At 43.8% G+C, this 15,150-nt stretch overlaps 1 protein-coding gene across 1 annotated transcript in view; it reads left to right on the plus strand.

Moving 5' to 3' along the window:
* The window catches only part of PDE11A (phosphodiesterase 11A), a 402,070-nt gene that overhangs the window by 279,033 nt on the left and 107,887 nt on the right, over positions 1-15,150 (plus strand). The window lies entirely within an intron of this gene.

Genomic DNA, 15,150 nt, shown 5'->3' on the forward strand with positions numbered 1-15,150 from the left:
AGGAAAAAAAATTAGTGAGTCAACTGACAACCCCCAGTTCTTGCTGAGGTCCCAGCCTCCCCTCACTTCAGGCTGTGTGACGGAAGGGCCTACGCTTTTAGTGTAGTGATTAAACACAGCTAAACTCGAAAGGCTTCGACGCCAGAAATGCGTGCATGTCTTGTCGCTGATTAAGGACACTGGCAGAATGCAGAGCAGGCAGTGGGAAGTGGAAACTTGCTCAGCATAACTCTTCCCTGCCCACTGCCCTGAGCAGCCACTCTTGGCTGGCTCAGAACAGCCAGATGGAGGGAAGGTGCTGTCTGCTCTTTCTGAGAGTCAGTGACGTTGGAAATTAACACAGTCGATAGTGATTATCATTAACAAGTCCATTGTTAACTGGGCTTCCCTGGTGGCTCGATGTTAAAGAATCTGCCTGCAATGTAGGAGAACTGGGTTCAATTCCTCGGTCAGGAAGATCCCCTGGAGAAGGAAATGGCAACTCACTCCAGTATTCTTGCCTGGAAAATCCTATGGACAGAGGAGCCTGGCTGGCTACAGTTCATGGGGTCACAAAGAGTCAGACACAACGACTAATACAAGCAACGTATTAATAGTAGATCCAATACTATTCCATGCCTATTAATTCTGTAGACTCACATTAATAAATTAGTACACGAGTGTCATTTCTGTATATTTTTTATGGGTATACAGATAATACAGATTTGCCTTAGCTGGACTCTAAGCTACTTGAAAGTTGCTGTATCTTCAATGCCTCACACGGTGCCTAGCACATAGTAGGTGCTCAATAAATATTTCTTTAGTGACTGAAACAGTAAATTGATGACTGAACTAATGAATTCACAAATGACACAGAATCTATGAATCTGTGTGAGTTTCACAAATGACAAGCCTTGGAAAGTTGTAAAACATTTCAATCTTCTTTTAATTGTTTGAGTGTATGTGTCTTGTTCAGTTGCTCAGTCTGACTCTGATCCCACGGACTGCAGCACGCCAGGCTTCCTTGCACTTCACCATCTCCTGGAGCTTGCTCAAACTCATGTCCACTGAGTCGGTGATGCCATCCAACCATCTCATCCTCTGTAACCCCCTTTTTCTCCTTCCCTCAGTCTTTCCCAGAATCAGGGTCTTTGCATCAGATGGCCAGAGTATTGGAGCTTCGGCTTCAGCATCAGTCCTTCCAATGAATATTCAGGGTTGATTTCCTTTAGGAGTGGTCCTGAAAAGCCAGCACATCATCAACCCATGGGCTAAAGCTTCAGGAGCAATTATAATTCAGATGTGATCCCAAAGAAGGCCTTCTCCGACACGTCAGAGCTTTGGAAGGCTTTTTTTCTCTCTCACTTACTAGAGCTCTGTGTACTAGAAAGAAGGTAATTGAGAAGCGGGGGAGGCCTCAGTGGCAGGCCTAGGTCAGAGTGAGTGTCCTGGCTGGACATTAAACTCACCTAGACACCAGAGCTCTTAAAAACAATACCAATATGTGAGCATCACCCCCACACAGTTTGGAGGAAAAAAATGGGGCAGAGGCCTAGTACTGGTATGTTTTAAAACTCTCAGTTCATTCTGTGATGGAGCTAGGAATGAAAAGCCCAGATCTAGGCTGGTTCCCAAGTTGGTATCTCACAGAACACCAAGTAATATGTGCCGCATATCTACAAAAAGTGTTCTGGTGAATACTCAACTAATAAAGTTAAATAGTTGACTTTTCTGAGACTTCATACCCTCCTGGGCATTGTGCCTTCTCTGGTAGGGTACGTACCAACTTTTGCCCACATCTCTGTCCAAGGCCACCTGCTAATGGCGTCTGTAACAGAGTGCCAGGGAGCACCAGCCTGGGCACCCTGTGCCCTGGGTCCTCACATCATCAAAGGAAGGAAAGGCACAGAGAGTCCTGAGAAGAATGAGTCGGGGCATCCGCCAGGGGCCATGCTCTGTAATCTGAAAAGCCACGGAACATTCAGATCCTAGCATTGATTCTGTTCAGAGAAAAAGCCTTTTAATTATTGTGCTTATCATTAAATAGTAGTTGCAATAAAGACTTGTCTCAGGAATTTCCAAAGAGCAAGTCACTTAAATTACAGCAATGGATATTTCAAGGCTGTTCCCATTTTTATTGTCAATATTTCTACCCTGAAAAGAAAATGCATAGCTGTTTTGAGTTGTAAATTGCCTCAAAGGATGGGCGCTCCTTAAGATTCATCTTACCTTAGAATATCCACAGACGCCCAGAGAGCAGGGCTTTACTTCCAACTGGGGATCTTAGAAAGGAGGTGGAAATAAAACGGAATTGACAGTGATACTGATCCCAAGTATGTGCAAGAATTAACGATGTACTAACTATCTAACTGCCTAAAATAAAAATTGGTAGTTGGTGATTTGTGTTTTACTGGGCAGAGGTGGCAAGGTTTCTTATGTGAGATTATGTACTGTTGTAAATGAAACCTTGACTCCAGTTTTCAGGGTCTGAGAAGGGAGCCATATGAGCCTGCATCTGCATCTTCCCTTCTGCCCAGGACATTCTCTGAATATCTGACTTATTCCCTTTCCCAGTGACCTCATCATTTTTCCATTCACAATGTCAGTAATATATAACAGTCAGCAATTTCTAAGTCACAGTAAAATAGTGACTATACTCTGTCACAAGCATCCTCAGAAATTATTCAGGTTGTTTGTGTTTAAAATAATAGCTTTAGCTATTATTATTATTACAGCTATCATTTATTGAGCACCTACTATGTCCCAGGCACCTTACATGTTGTATAGTAAGTTAATCATCAAAATAATTCTCTGAAATTAGTGATTTGTCCCTTCTTGACTCACTGACTCATTTGAAAAGACCCTGATGCTGGGAAGGATTGAGGGCAGGAGGAGAAGGGGACGACAGAGGGTGAGATGGTTGGATGGCATCACTGACTCAATGGACATGAGTTTGGGTGAACTCCAGGAGTTGGTGATGGAGAGGGAGGCCTTGCGGGCTGCAGTTCATGGGGTCGCAGAGTCGGACATGACTGAGCAACTGAACTGAGCTGAACTGAACTAACCTGATGGGGCGCTATAGTTTAGAGAGAGAAAATGACTTGCTCAAGTCAGTATCAAAACTGGGATTGGAACTACTGTCTGTAAATGTTCTTCACAGTAAGGTATGCTTTTAAATGTATGGTATACCTTGTTCCATTAGTTAAGGGATATAGCAATTAATACAAAGGAGATAATGATATGTATTTATAACTTCATATGTGAACTCTTTCAGTATAATGAGACTTTAATCTCTAAATATAACTTTACAGCATATTTTAATTTTTAAAAGAATATTTGGCATCATATAATTGTGGCCCTTATTTGCAAAATGGTTTAGGGGCTGAAAATAGCAGATTAGTGGATACATATATATTTATACAGACATGTGCCAACTTTGATTTTGTCTAGTGAGCATCCTTTGATGTCTTCATCAGGGGAAGATGACTTTCCAGACTCATCTCTGTGACATGTTAACTCCTAGTTGTTTGGGGAGCTGTGATATCTGGCCACATTCCTTTAATGAGCCCTTTCATGATACATTTATTGATGAGAAAGCTGGCTGAAATGAGGACCCTGTCTGTAGCTGTAGAAAGTAACAAAGCTAACTAGCTCCTTAATCTCACTGTCACTGCCCGGAAAGAGAAGAATAATTTTGACATCCTTAATCTGACTTAATGTTTGATGACATCTGAAAGAAAGTGTTAGGAAGGATGATAACAACAACCAGAAAAAAAGCAGTTAAAAGATGAATTCATATATGTCCAGCAAAAATAATAGTAGACGGTTGCTAACATATATTGTGTCTCATGAGAAACTAGTCTATGCTCACCTATGCTTGCAATAACATACCCTGTATTTGACTCAAAGAAAATATCTTTTGGCATTTATCCACATTATTTTTCACCACCTAATTCAAAAGCAAAAAATTTCTAGTTATTTCGATATTTTATTTTTATTCCCCAGAAAATAGCTTCTGCTGCCAAACAATAGTTTTATCAATATAAATAATCTACCTTCAGGTGTTTTATATCATATTCAATGACAAACTGTGAAATGTAGCATTTTTTCTTTGACAGCCCATGAAATCCATCATCTGTTTTCATAGATCTTTCATTCAGAAAAAGATGTGAATTTTAAAGATTTATGGCCTGATATTTGATTTTAAGATTTGCAGCTTTTAAAGTCAATAACAGGATTTACTAGTAAAAATCTAAATTCAGTGGGTGAAATGTTATTGTAATCATTTATCCTTTGTGACCTTTGAAAGAATAAAAAAATAACTGCTGTCTCATGCCTATAGTTTATATCCAGTGACGCTAGATAAGAACAAGAAGCTTTTTTCCTTCACCTTGCAGTTCATGACTCTTCCAAGAGCTGCTCGTATACTGTCGCTCGGGGCTGAGCACACTGAATGATCTCAGTATTTAATAAGACATGACGAAATAAGACAGAAAAGGGCTTTACTCACCTGGTATGTGTTTATAAGACTAACTGGCATGATGAGAAATATGACCTGATTCATTTTTAGAAGATAAATTTATAATCCATTGACTCTCTTTCTTAGATGGGTTAGTGTACAGATCTCCTATATGGTCCATAAAATGGGTTCCATCTAAAGGTTCCATGTAATCAAATTATTATTATAAAAGAAAACTATTCTCCGGGGTAATTACAGTTTTTAAGAATATTCTCTTTTGGATAAACTGTATTATTTACTCTTTATTAGATGAATCAAAAATATTTCCATGTGCTGAAATTCTCCTGGTATAGAGGTATAGCTATGACCATGATGCTAAATGCATCATTGAAAATGCCTCATAGTCAAGGCAAAGCCACAGAAGGCTACTGAGTAGGTCAGATCTAAGACAGACTTGGAGCAGAGCACCCTGAATGTTTATAAATCCTGCCTCAAACTGGAAGCGCTGGACAGGGAATCAGGAGAGCCTGATCCTAAATCTGACAACAGTTACTCTCGCCTTGGGCAAGTCATTCAACCTCGCTGGCATTAGACCAGAAGGAACCAGTCTTCTATTATTTACAGACTTTCCGAGTGATATTCAGAGCCCCACACCTATTCTCCTTTGTTTCTAATATGCTGAATAAGATTGAGACAAGGTCTCAAAGGCTCTCCTGAAGTCCCAGAATGCTACAAGCAATCCGTTGAAAGGAAGGCTGCAATTCACCCAAGAACCCAAAGATCCAAAATGGAGCTCAGAATTAGAAGAACCACAGGTAAGGATGGAGGGACTCATGTCAGCTTCCCTAAGGATTTTAACTGGTCCAAGAGAGCTGTTTGGAACACTCTCCTAGAACAATTCTGTCCTGAGCTTGGAGACCGGAGCCCCCTGGGGCTTGGCCCAGATTCTCCCTTGCAGACCCCGTGTGCTGCCTTCCACCCACCCATCAGTGCAGCGTGGTGACTCAGGTGCAGGGAGGGCAGAAGCCAGCTGCTGGGAGTGCAGGGCCCACAGCAGATAAGTTCAAAGTGGAGCGTAGAATAGGGCAGAGCAGGGTGGACTCAGCCCACCTGTCAAAATGGGGCCCAGTTGAGGGATCATGAGGTAGCATTTCAGGAGCAGTGAAGCAGGTCCCTGAAAAAATTTTTGGTGCTTCTCAAGCTACTTCTTCTCCACTAGTGAGAACGCCACCTCCAGAATACTTGGTATCACGTGGAAGCTACAAGTCAACATTTCACACTGCATCTTCCAGCACCAGCTAAGTAAACCTTTCAGACATATCCGCTCCCCTTCTCCAACCCGCTGAGATTGCGGGATGTTTTCTTCCCTGGTCTTCCCTCCTGTGCCCACCTACTTCATCTCCATCACCCCAACCCTCAGTTTTGCTGTCACAGTTTAATACTTTCTTGTGGATAGTTATTAGGTTTCCCCAGGCAATCAATATCTATCTTATTTCAGTAATGTTTGATACTTAGATAATCCCAGTCAATCTTCTATTGTCTCTCAATTAGACTGAGCTCCTTACATTGCAGGTTTCATCCTTAACCACCTTTTTCCTCTCCTCTTCATCTCTCACCCTCTCAAAATCTCTGCCCATACCCACTTGTTTGATTAGGGGCTGTGAATCCTCACCTAGCATGAATAGCTTTCTCTCTCCTTGGCAGGTGAAGCTCCTCTTTGCTGGGTGTATGAATCTAGATTTGCTTTTTTTTTTTTTTTTTTGTCTCACTTGTGCAGAGATGTTATCTTTTTGTGTTCAGTGTTGTATTGAGAAATCAATACCAGTCGGATTATTTTTCCTTTTTAAGTTACTGATTGTTTCTGTTTGGCAGCTTCTAGATTTGTTTTTCCTCCAACCTTAGATTTCAGGAATTTTATCAGAACATGCCTGGGTGTAGGCATCCAGATTTCATCATTTCTGTAGCCTCTGGTCTTTAATCAGATTAGGAAGATGGCCTATTTCGGTTATTTAATTATTTTCTGTCCTCAATAGGTTCCATATTCCCCTTCTGGAATTCCTGGTGTTTGCTCATTTTCCTCCTGGATCTATCCTCCAAGCATTTTGTTTTTCCCTCTAGATTTTCAAATGTTTGTGTTTTTCTTTGTGTGTCTTTCTTTTCTTTCTTCTACTTGATCTTCCAACTCACTACTTGGAATAGGAATCATCTTCTTTATTTATCCACTGAATTTTGTTTCTAAAAATTCATTTTTGGTCCCATTTGTCTGCTGTTAATCCTTCAATGTGATGGTGATCATGGTGATAATCCTTAAATATTGGTGATGATGTGTGTGCATGCATGCATGCTAAGTTGCTTCAGTCATATCTGACTCTGTGTGACCGTAAGGACTGTAGCCCACTGGGCTTCTCTGCCCATGGGATTCTCCAGGCAAAGATACTGGAGTGGGTTGCCACGCCCTCTTCCAAGGGATCTTCCCGACCCAGGGATCGAACCCACATCTCCTCTGGCTCCTGCATTGGCAGGAGGATTCTCTACCACTGAGCACCACCTGCAAACCCCACAAGTGATGGTGGTGATGTGGAAAGTGTCTTCTGTCTCCTCCATCGGCTCTGTTTCTCTCTGGCTCCTGGGTCCCTTCCTAGCGTTGCTGTTTTCTTCTGTTCATGGGGGCTTAGGTCTACCTCCTGGGAGACTTCAGTAGCATCAGTCCAAAGAGCATGGAAAGATGCAGAGACCCCCTGGGTGAGCTATGAGCTGATAGGCAAGTTGTTAACCTCTCTGGGGACTTCAGCGAAGATCTCTTGGCTTCCTGGGTCCCTTGTCTGACTGCAAAGGCTGATGCCATTCCTGCTTCTCAGCAGTGGAGGAGGACTGAGCCCAACTGATAAGCCTGGGGAGAGGGTGAGGAGGAGCGTGGGAGGAAAGATACTCATGTCATTGCTACATCCACCCTCTCCACAAAGGGCCACAGGGGGCAAGGTGCTCCTCCAACTTGAGGAGCTCTCCAGCACTGGACCCAGACTCTCATCTGGCCCAGAGAAGCCAGCCTCCAAGCCAATCTTATCAGAATCCTGGCAGAGCCTGGGTTTTCCTAGCACCCTCAAGGGCCTGCACGCCTGCCAGTGGAGGCGGGGCTGGTGATGACTTTCCAACCCAATGTCTCATCAGCTAGAAAATAAGGAGTCTAGGCCCCCATCCTAGACTTACGGAATCAGAATCTCAAGGCACAACCGGGAATCTGTATTTGTCATCTACTCAGGTGAGTCAAGAGCAGAATTGAGTATTGAAACCACTGACTTAAGCTGATGCTACCACCTAAGGGTACTAAGAACCCATTCTAGATGTGCTAGGAGCTGAAGGTGCCCTGGTGAGAGTTCTGACCCTTGTGATTTTACACCCAAGGGTGCTAACTCACCCAAAGACCTGACGTACACTTAGACTCTTTTACTTTCTCAATAGCCAGTTTTCCTTTCTCTCCTTAGACCATGATTTTTCTATGACATTCAAAATCTGCTACAGTTGGGATAAGAATGAAAAATATTCCAGAATGGAAACAATCATTCTTTACTATGGACACCAAACCTGTAAAGCCAGGGCAATATAAGAGGGTACAGAGGAAAGGGTCATTATAGCAACTGAGGAAAGAACCATAACAAAGGTTTGTTCTAGCTGTCATTATGCGTCAGCTGTGGGTCAGCTATAGCTCTGTGGCTCCTCCCACACATCTTCATTCTAGGATTCAAGCATAAGAGCTGTCAAAACCACACAACAGCCTTACAGATTTGCTACGTGTGTATGTAGGGAGGGTTGGTACAATCATCTCCACTCACCTTCCTTGGACCAAAGCTGGTCATGGCCAAGCCTGAAGTCAGTGGGCAGGGAAGTATCTCCATTCCATGGATGGAGCTAGGTCATTGGTGGTACAAGGGCAAGTGACTCTTTTCACATGGACATGGAGGAAGCAAATAGTCAGGGCCAATAGTGCCATTCATCATACTTACTGGGCAGGAAAACATCTCTTTCAGAAATTATCCCAATTAAGAGGCCTAATAAGGAAAATTACCTGATAGGCAGGGACTGAATATAAGGACGAGTGGCCTGTTGTTCCTCCCAACTTGTGGATCTGTGGGAGGTCCTCTGTGGTTCAGGAAGAGGGGAGATGTTCTTTCTCTTCTTGCCTTCCACAGCGTGAATGTAGAAAAAGGAACTCAAAGAAGGTTTGCACATACTTTGGGTTCATGCTGAACATTCTAGTGTCATTACACAAATAAACAGAGCATGGAGCATTAGAGCAGTCCAACCCGTCACCACTATCCCACAGCACACAGCATCACTGTCAGACCTTGGGGACATCCCACTAGGACACCAGGATGTAGTTCTTCTCTTGCCTCCCACTCAGAGCTCTGCCACACACTCTTTTCTTCCCTTCCCCCAGTATCTCAGGTTTCGCTCTTTCTAGCCCTTCAAGATCCCCTCCTCCCTGTTTTCTAAGCTGGTGTCTCCCTTTGGTCTTGGAAATGTTTAAGTCTCCAGCCCAGCTCTTCCCTTCATGGCTGGGCAGGGGCAGAGGAAGAGGGGAAGGGAGAAAAGCCCCAAGGTGGTCTGGATGCCAGGGAAGCGATCCAGATGCCTAAAAACATGAGCTATCTCACCCAGCCAAGGCTGACATAGATTGTAGGCTCCTCTGCTCACACGTTCTCTCGTTTCCAACTTGAATTTCATGCTTGGGCCTGTCCCATGATCTCTTCCTGATTCTTGGCTGTGAGAGTTACATAACTGTCCAAATTCTTATGCTTCCACCCCTCTCCCCTTTCCCTTTGGATTTTTCACATCTTTTTAACTTGTTCAAGTTTCTTACCAACAAGTTGGTTAACCTCTGTGAGCCTCAGAGGGGTGTGAGATTCAATGAGGAATTCGTTGCAAGTGGTGTGTGTGTGTGTGTGTGTGTGTGTGTGTGTGGACACACAGTTATGTCCAACTCTTTGTGACCCCATGTGCTGTAGCCAGCCATGCTCCTCTGTCCATGGAATTTTCCAGGCAAGAATACTAGAGCGGGTTGCTATTCCCTCCTCCAAGGGATATTCCTGACCCAGGTAGCTGCTTGGAAAATGCTAATTCTATTTCTCTTCAAAGGATCTGAGTGTACCACTGCTTCTTGGCCATCCTGAATTAGATTAGATGAGGTTGATTTTAGAGGCATTTCTACACTGTACTCTCTTATCGGATGCTTGCACAGTTCAAAGCATACAGTAGGTGCTCAATGAGCACTTGATGAGCTGGTGTCCCTTCTTCCTCCCTCACCAGCCTTCCCCTCACCTCATCAGCTCCACGCGCTCTCTGCACACGTCCTGTTCTTCGCTCCGTCACAGGGGAAACCCTGAGAGCGGCACTTGCTCGTTTGACTCATGGGTGGGGCCAACAGTCTGTGACGCTAGTGGTCAGAGATGATGAGAGTTTATCAGAAAATCAGGAAGGCAGTGAAGTACCATTGTTTAAATCTTCAGTTCTACTTCCCATGTCTGTAGTGAGCGTCTCTATCAGGCTTTGACTCTTCAGTCCCTCTCCTTGTCCCAAAGAGAACCAAAGACAAACCAGTATAAATGGCTTCACCAAGCAACTTTTCACATCATTAGATCACTTTGCTGTTTATGTAGTGGCAGGACACAAATTCAGAAACACATTACACACAAATTGGGTCAGCAGCAGAGGAAAGAGCCGCTGCTACAGAGCTGCCTGCTGACCGTGGACGTGGTTGATGAGGTTGGTCCCTAGCATGACCCTCCTGCTCGCTCGGCCACGTCCCCTCTGAGCCAGGGTCCCCTCTTTTCGAGTAGAAATAGAGTTGAAACCTCTGTTACCTCTCTTGCCCATTGGAAATGGAGCTTTTCCTCAAAACCCAAGATCCCGCCTTCTTTACATTCCTAACCACCTCTTCCTTCAGAGGAAATTGTTCTCAGAGAAATTATCCTTTTACATCTGTCAATCAAATTAGGCTGACTTTTCGGGAAAGCCATCTGGATGGTACGGAAATGAACCTGACACAGATCTGTTCTGTCCTGCCCTCCAGGGGTTCCCTGTCTAGTAGGATGAATGAACGCACATCTCTCTGCAAGTACCTGGCATACAGGAAGCCCTCACTAAGTATCTGTTGAATGAATGAGTGAAAGAATGACTGCACAATAATTTTAACAGATGATAGCAAATGCTATAGAAGAATAAAGGACAAAATATACTGGGGGACTTGACTTGAGAGATGTGCTGTGGTTAGAGGCTTCAGGGTGGGCTTCATGAAGGGAGACAGATAAGACCAGAGCCTTGCAGATGGAGGCTGTTGCACCTGGGAGGGTGAGACAAATTGAGGATGGCACGCCGGGGCTCTCCTGGGAGAAGGAATCTTTCCTGGGCCTTATTTCAGCAGCACATCCCCGCAGTCATTTTCTAAATAAGCCACGGTAAGGGCTCGCTCAACAAGATCTTAGGCCGAAGCATAACACGGTCGCCAGCTCTCCACAAGAGGATCACAGCCCTGGGAGGATGGGCAGCCTGATTTCAGATTCAACAAGGTCACAGTCCCCTTGATCCTTATCTTTTGAGATGATGAACTTGAACTTGGTGAATCATGTTTTTCTCCAATGTGTTTTGGATATCCAAGCCCAGAATACATTTCTTTGCAAGAGTGGATACGGCACAGTTTGCTAGGGAGAGGAAGCCTTTCTCGATTGCCTTCTCTAAGGAACCAGGGAAAGACGAGACTAGAACTGTCATTAGGATACTTTGGAAGACGGCCACCATGGATCTGGCGTGAATATTTATCTTGGATTCCTGGAGATTTAGTATTCAGTTCATCTGCGATAATGGTAATTATCTGTTATGGATGGAATTGAATTTCCTTCCCCTCCTAAATTCATATGTTGAAACCCAACCCCTAGTACCTTGGAATGTGACTGTATTTAAAGATAGGGTCCTTAAAGGAGTAATTAAGTCTAAAGGAGGTCGTGGGGGGGGGTGCTAATATAAAATACTGGTGTCCTTATAAGAAGAGGAAGAGGCACGAGGGATGCACACACACGCATACATGCGCGCATGCATGTGTGCACACACACACACAGAAGAAAGGCCATGTGAGGACAAAGCAAGTCAGGAGCCATCTGCAAGCCAAAGAAAAAGGTACAGGAGAAACCACACTTGCCAACACCTTCATCTTAGACTTCCAGCCTCCAGAACTGAGAGAAAAGGAATCCTCATTATTTAAGCCCCCCAGTTCAGTTCAGTCACTCCGTCGTGTCCGACTCTTTGTGACCCCATGAACCACAGCACACCAGGCCTCCCTGTCCATCACCGACTCCCAGAGTTTACCCAAGCTCATGTCCATTGAGTCAGTGATGCCATCCAACCATGTCATCCTCTGTCGTCCCCTTCTCCTCCTGCCCTCAATCTTTCCCAGCATCAGGGTCTTTTCAAATGAGTCAGCTCTTTGCATCAGGTGGCCAAAGTATTGGAGTTTCAGCTTCAACATCAGTCCTTCCAATGAACACCCAGGACTGATCTCCCCTAGGATGGACTGGTTGGATCTCCTTGCAGTCCAAGGGACTCTCAAGAGACTTCTCCATCACCACAGTTCAAAAGCATCAATTCTTTGGCTCTCAGCTTTCTTTATAGTCCAATTCTCACATCCATACATGACTACTGGAAAAACCATAGCCTTGACTAGATGGATCTTTGTTGACAAAGTAATGTCTCTGCTTTTTAATATGCTATCTAGGTTGGTCATAACTTTCCTTCCAAGAAGTAAGTGTCTTTTAATTTCATGGCTGCAATCACCATCTGCAGTGATTTTGGAGCCCTCCAAAATAAAGTCAGCCACTGTTTCCACTGTTTCCCCATCTATTTGCCATGAAGTGATGGGACCAGATGCCATGATCTTAGTTTTCTAAATGTTGAGCTTTAAGCCAACTTTTTCACTCTCCTCTTTCACTTTCATCAAGAGGCTCTTTAGTTCTTCTTCACTTTCTGCCGTAAGGGTGGTGTCATCTGCATGTCTGAGGTTATTGATATTTCTCCCGGCAACCTTAATTCCAGCTTGTGCTTCTTCCAGCCCAGTGTTTCTCATGATGTACTCTGCATAGAAGTTAATTAAGCAGGGTAACCATATACAGCTTTGACATACTCCTTTTTGGTTGTGGCAGCCCTAGCATGGGAATACACTGATATATATTGAGGGCCTCCTATGAACCTGGCACAAGTATTTTATCTCAATTTTTTTAATGACTATGAGAAATAGTTATTATGTTCCTTTTTCAGAAGTGACAAAATAGATGCCCAACGCTATAGCTCTAGCAAGTGGTGCAAACTCAGAGTCTAAGGCACATCTGTCTGGCTCCAGACATGATGCACTTAGCATACCACCAACCCACATTTGTGATGTACCAGTCATGAAAGAAATACTAGGCTGTAATAATTGCTGACATTTGAGAACTTAAACCTTTCCTTATGGAACTTATAAATGATGAGAGACAGACTTACGAAGATAAATAAATAAATAAGTACTGCCTGGACCAGACCGTCTGGAATCAATAATGCCATGGCAACGCCACAGTGAATCTAAACTGAGAGAACATTCAAATGATTGTGAAGACAGCATAAGGGAGTGGCTGCAGACCTAGGGGCTGGGGGAAGATTCAGCAGCTTTCTAGTTAGGGGAACTTAGGCTTTTATTCTTACTTATATCCTTAACCTCATCAGTTTCCTCATCTGTGCTGGGGGGCTAAACTGGGACTAATGGTGGAATATTACCCCCTGGGTTGTTGGAGGATTAAATAAGATAATATAAAGCACTTTTCATGATGCTTGGTACATAGTACATCTCAGTAAATGCACCATGGTGGGAAAAAACATTCTACTAATGCATATTTTACTAGGTACTAACAAAAGAGCCAACCCATTAAATGTGTTTGAGTTCCTGTTTAAATGAAAACTCTAAATGTTGTTAAATTTATGTGTATTTTCACTGACACTTATATGTTTCCAAATATAATTTCGTTTCCAAAATATGTTTGCCCTCTCAGGACATTCAGCTTAAATAAATACCAACATATACCATCACCAGCACAGTCAAGGCAAAATTAAAATGTTCATCAGTGCGGAAGGACAGTCCGAAGAAAGGCAGGACAGAAGGGACTAATAAAATACTGATAGAAGTCAGAGCAAATTAAAAATAATGTGTGTGTTTTTGTGTGTGTGAGAGAGAAAGAGAGAGAGAGAGAGAGACACTGCGTACATTGATGAACATGTGAATGTGTTTTGGGGCACACCTGCGCCCATCTGAGAATAAATGCAGGCACAATTCTAGACAGTGAATTGTGCCTGGGGAATCTGTCCCCCACCCTGCCTGCCTTACTTGATAGATTGTTTCTTCACTGCAGGTGATTGCTTTCTTTGGCCTCAAGAGTAGAAACTTTTTTATAATGCTTCCTGTGCTTTTATAGCAAAAACCAATATAAATATTTACTGGATCTATAAGTAAAAGAGTATAAAGTCTTATTTATCTTGCTGCATAGAGAAACCATGAAAAACATGTGGAAAGTTGAGTCTATTTTTCTCCAGGAAGACATTCAACTATATGCTGCTGCAAAGCAGAGATGCTTAGTTTCAGAGATGACAGAGGGACTCTGCTATACTTTTGGTTCACAGGATTTCCATTGTTTCTGCATGTGCGTGAATATTAAAATATTTCTCTGACCAATTCTTGGGAAATGATACTGCCTGGCCAACCACATATGTTTGCAATGACAGGTTGCACCCCTAACCCCAACTAACAGGCCACAATGATGGGGCTTCAGATGCAGAACAAGGGGAGAGAAAGTGGGATCAGGCCAATGGACCGAATGGAAAACCCAAGCCAAGCCATGTGCTGGTCGGCAGCCCTACACGCTCCCTCCCAGCGTGGCGCCACTGTGGCTATCAGCTATGAGTTCTAATCCCAACTGTCAGGTTTTGCCCCTCCCTGGTTCTGCTCCCATGGAGGGGTGTGGAACTTTGTAACAGGGCACTGGGACCCATCATCCCAGCACACGAGGGTAAGATCAGGTGGGACTTTTGCCAGAACCACAAACAGGGGAGGCTGAGGTTCCAGTTCCCTCTGATGCCGTGCGTTGTCCTTCTCTACCGCTTCACAGGTCTCCAGGCTCCATCCGCTTGCTCTCCCCTCTGCTTTAGGCATAGCGTCATGGTTCAATATCAGAGTTCACTTATTCCTGTGATTCTTACTGCAATCCTTGTAATTTCAAACTGCAGAAACAAAACAATGTGATGTTCCTTAGCCTTTATCTGTGTGTTAGTCCACTCACCTGGTCCTTATTGCGCTTAGTCGCTCAGTTGTGGCCGACTCTCTGCGACTCCATGGTCTGCAGCCCACCAGGCTCCTCTGTCCATGGGGATTTTCCAGGCAAGAATACGGGAGTGGGTTGCTATGCCTTCCTCTGGGATTACCAATTTCCAAACCAAGATCCATAATCAAGAGCTGATGTCCTGGACAGCCTCAACTCTTTCTTACAAAGTTCTTTCACCTTCTTTCTCCTTCATTCTTTTCTATCTGGTTGTCAAGTTGTTGTCACATTTCTTAGAGAATTATTCTCATTTTCTGTCCTGCTTTATGAGCCTTTCCTTCCACCCCATTGCCTTCAAGGTATTTTCACTTTAATAGGGAATAATTC

This window comes from Odocoileus virginianus, chromosome 13 (genome assembly GCF_023699985.2).
Source record: "Odocoileus virginianus isolate 20LAN1187 ecotype Illinois chromosome 13, Ovbor_1.2, whole genome shotgun sequence".
NCBI classification, from domain to species: domain Eukaryota; kingdom Metazoa; phylum Chordata; class Mammalia; order Artiodactyla; family Cervidae; genus Odocoileus; species Odocoileus virginianus.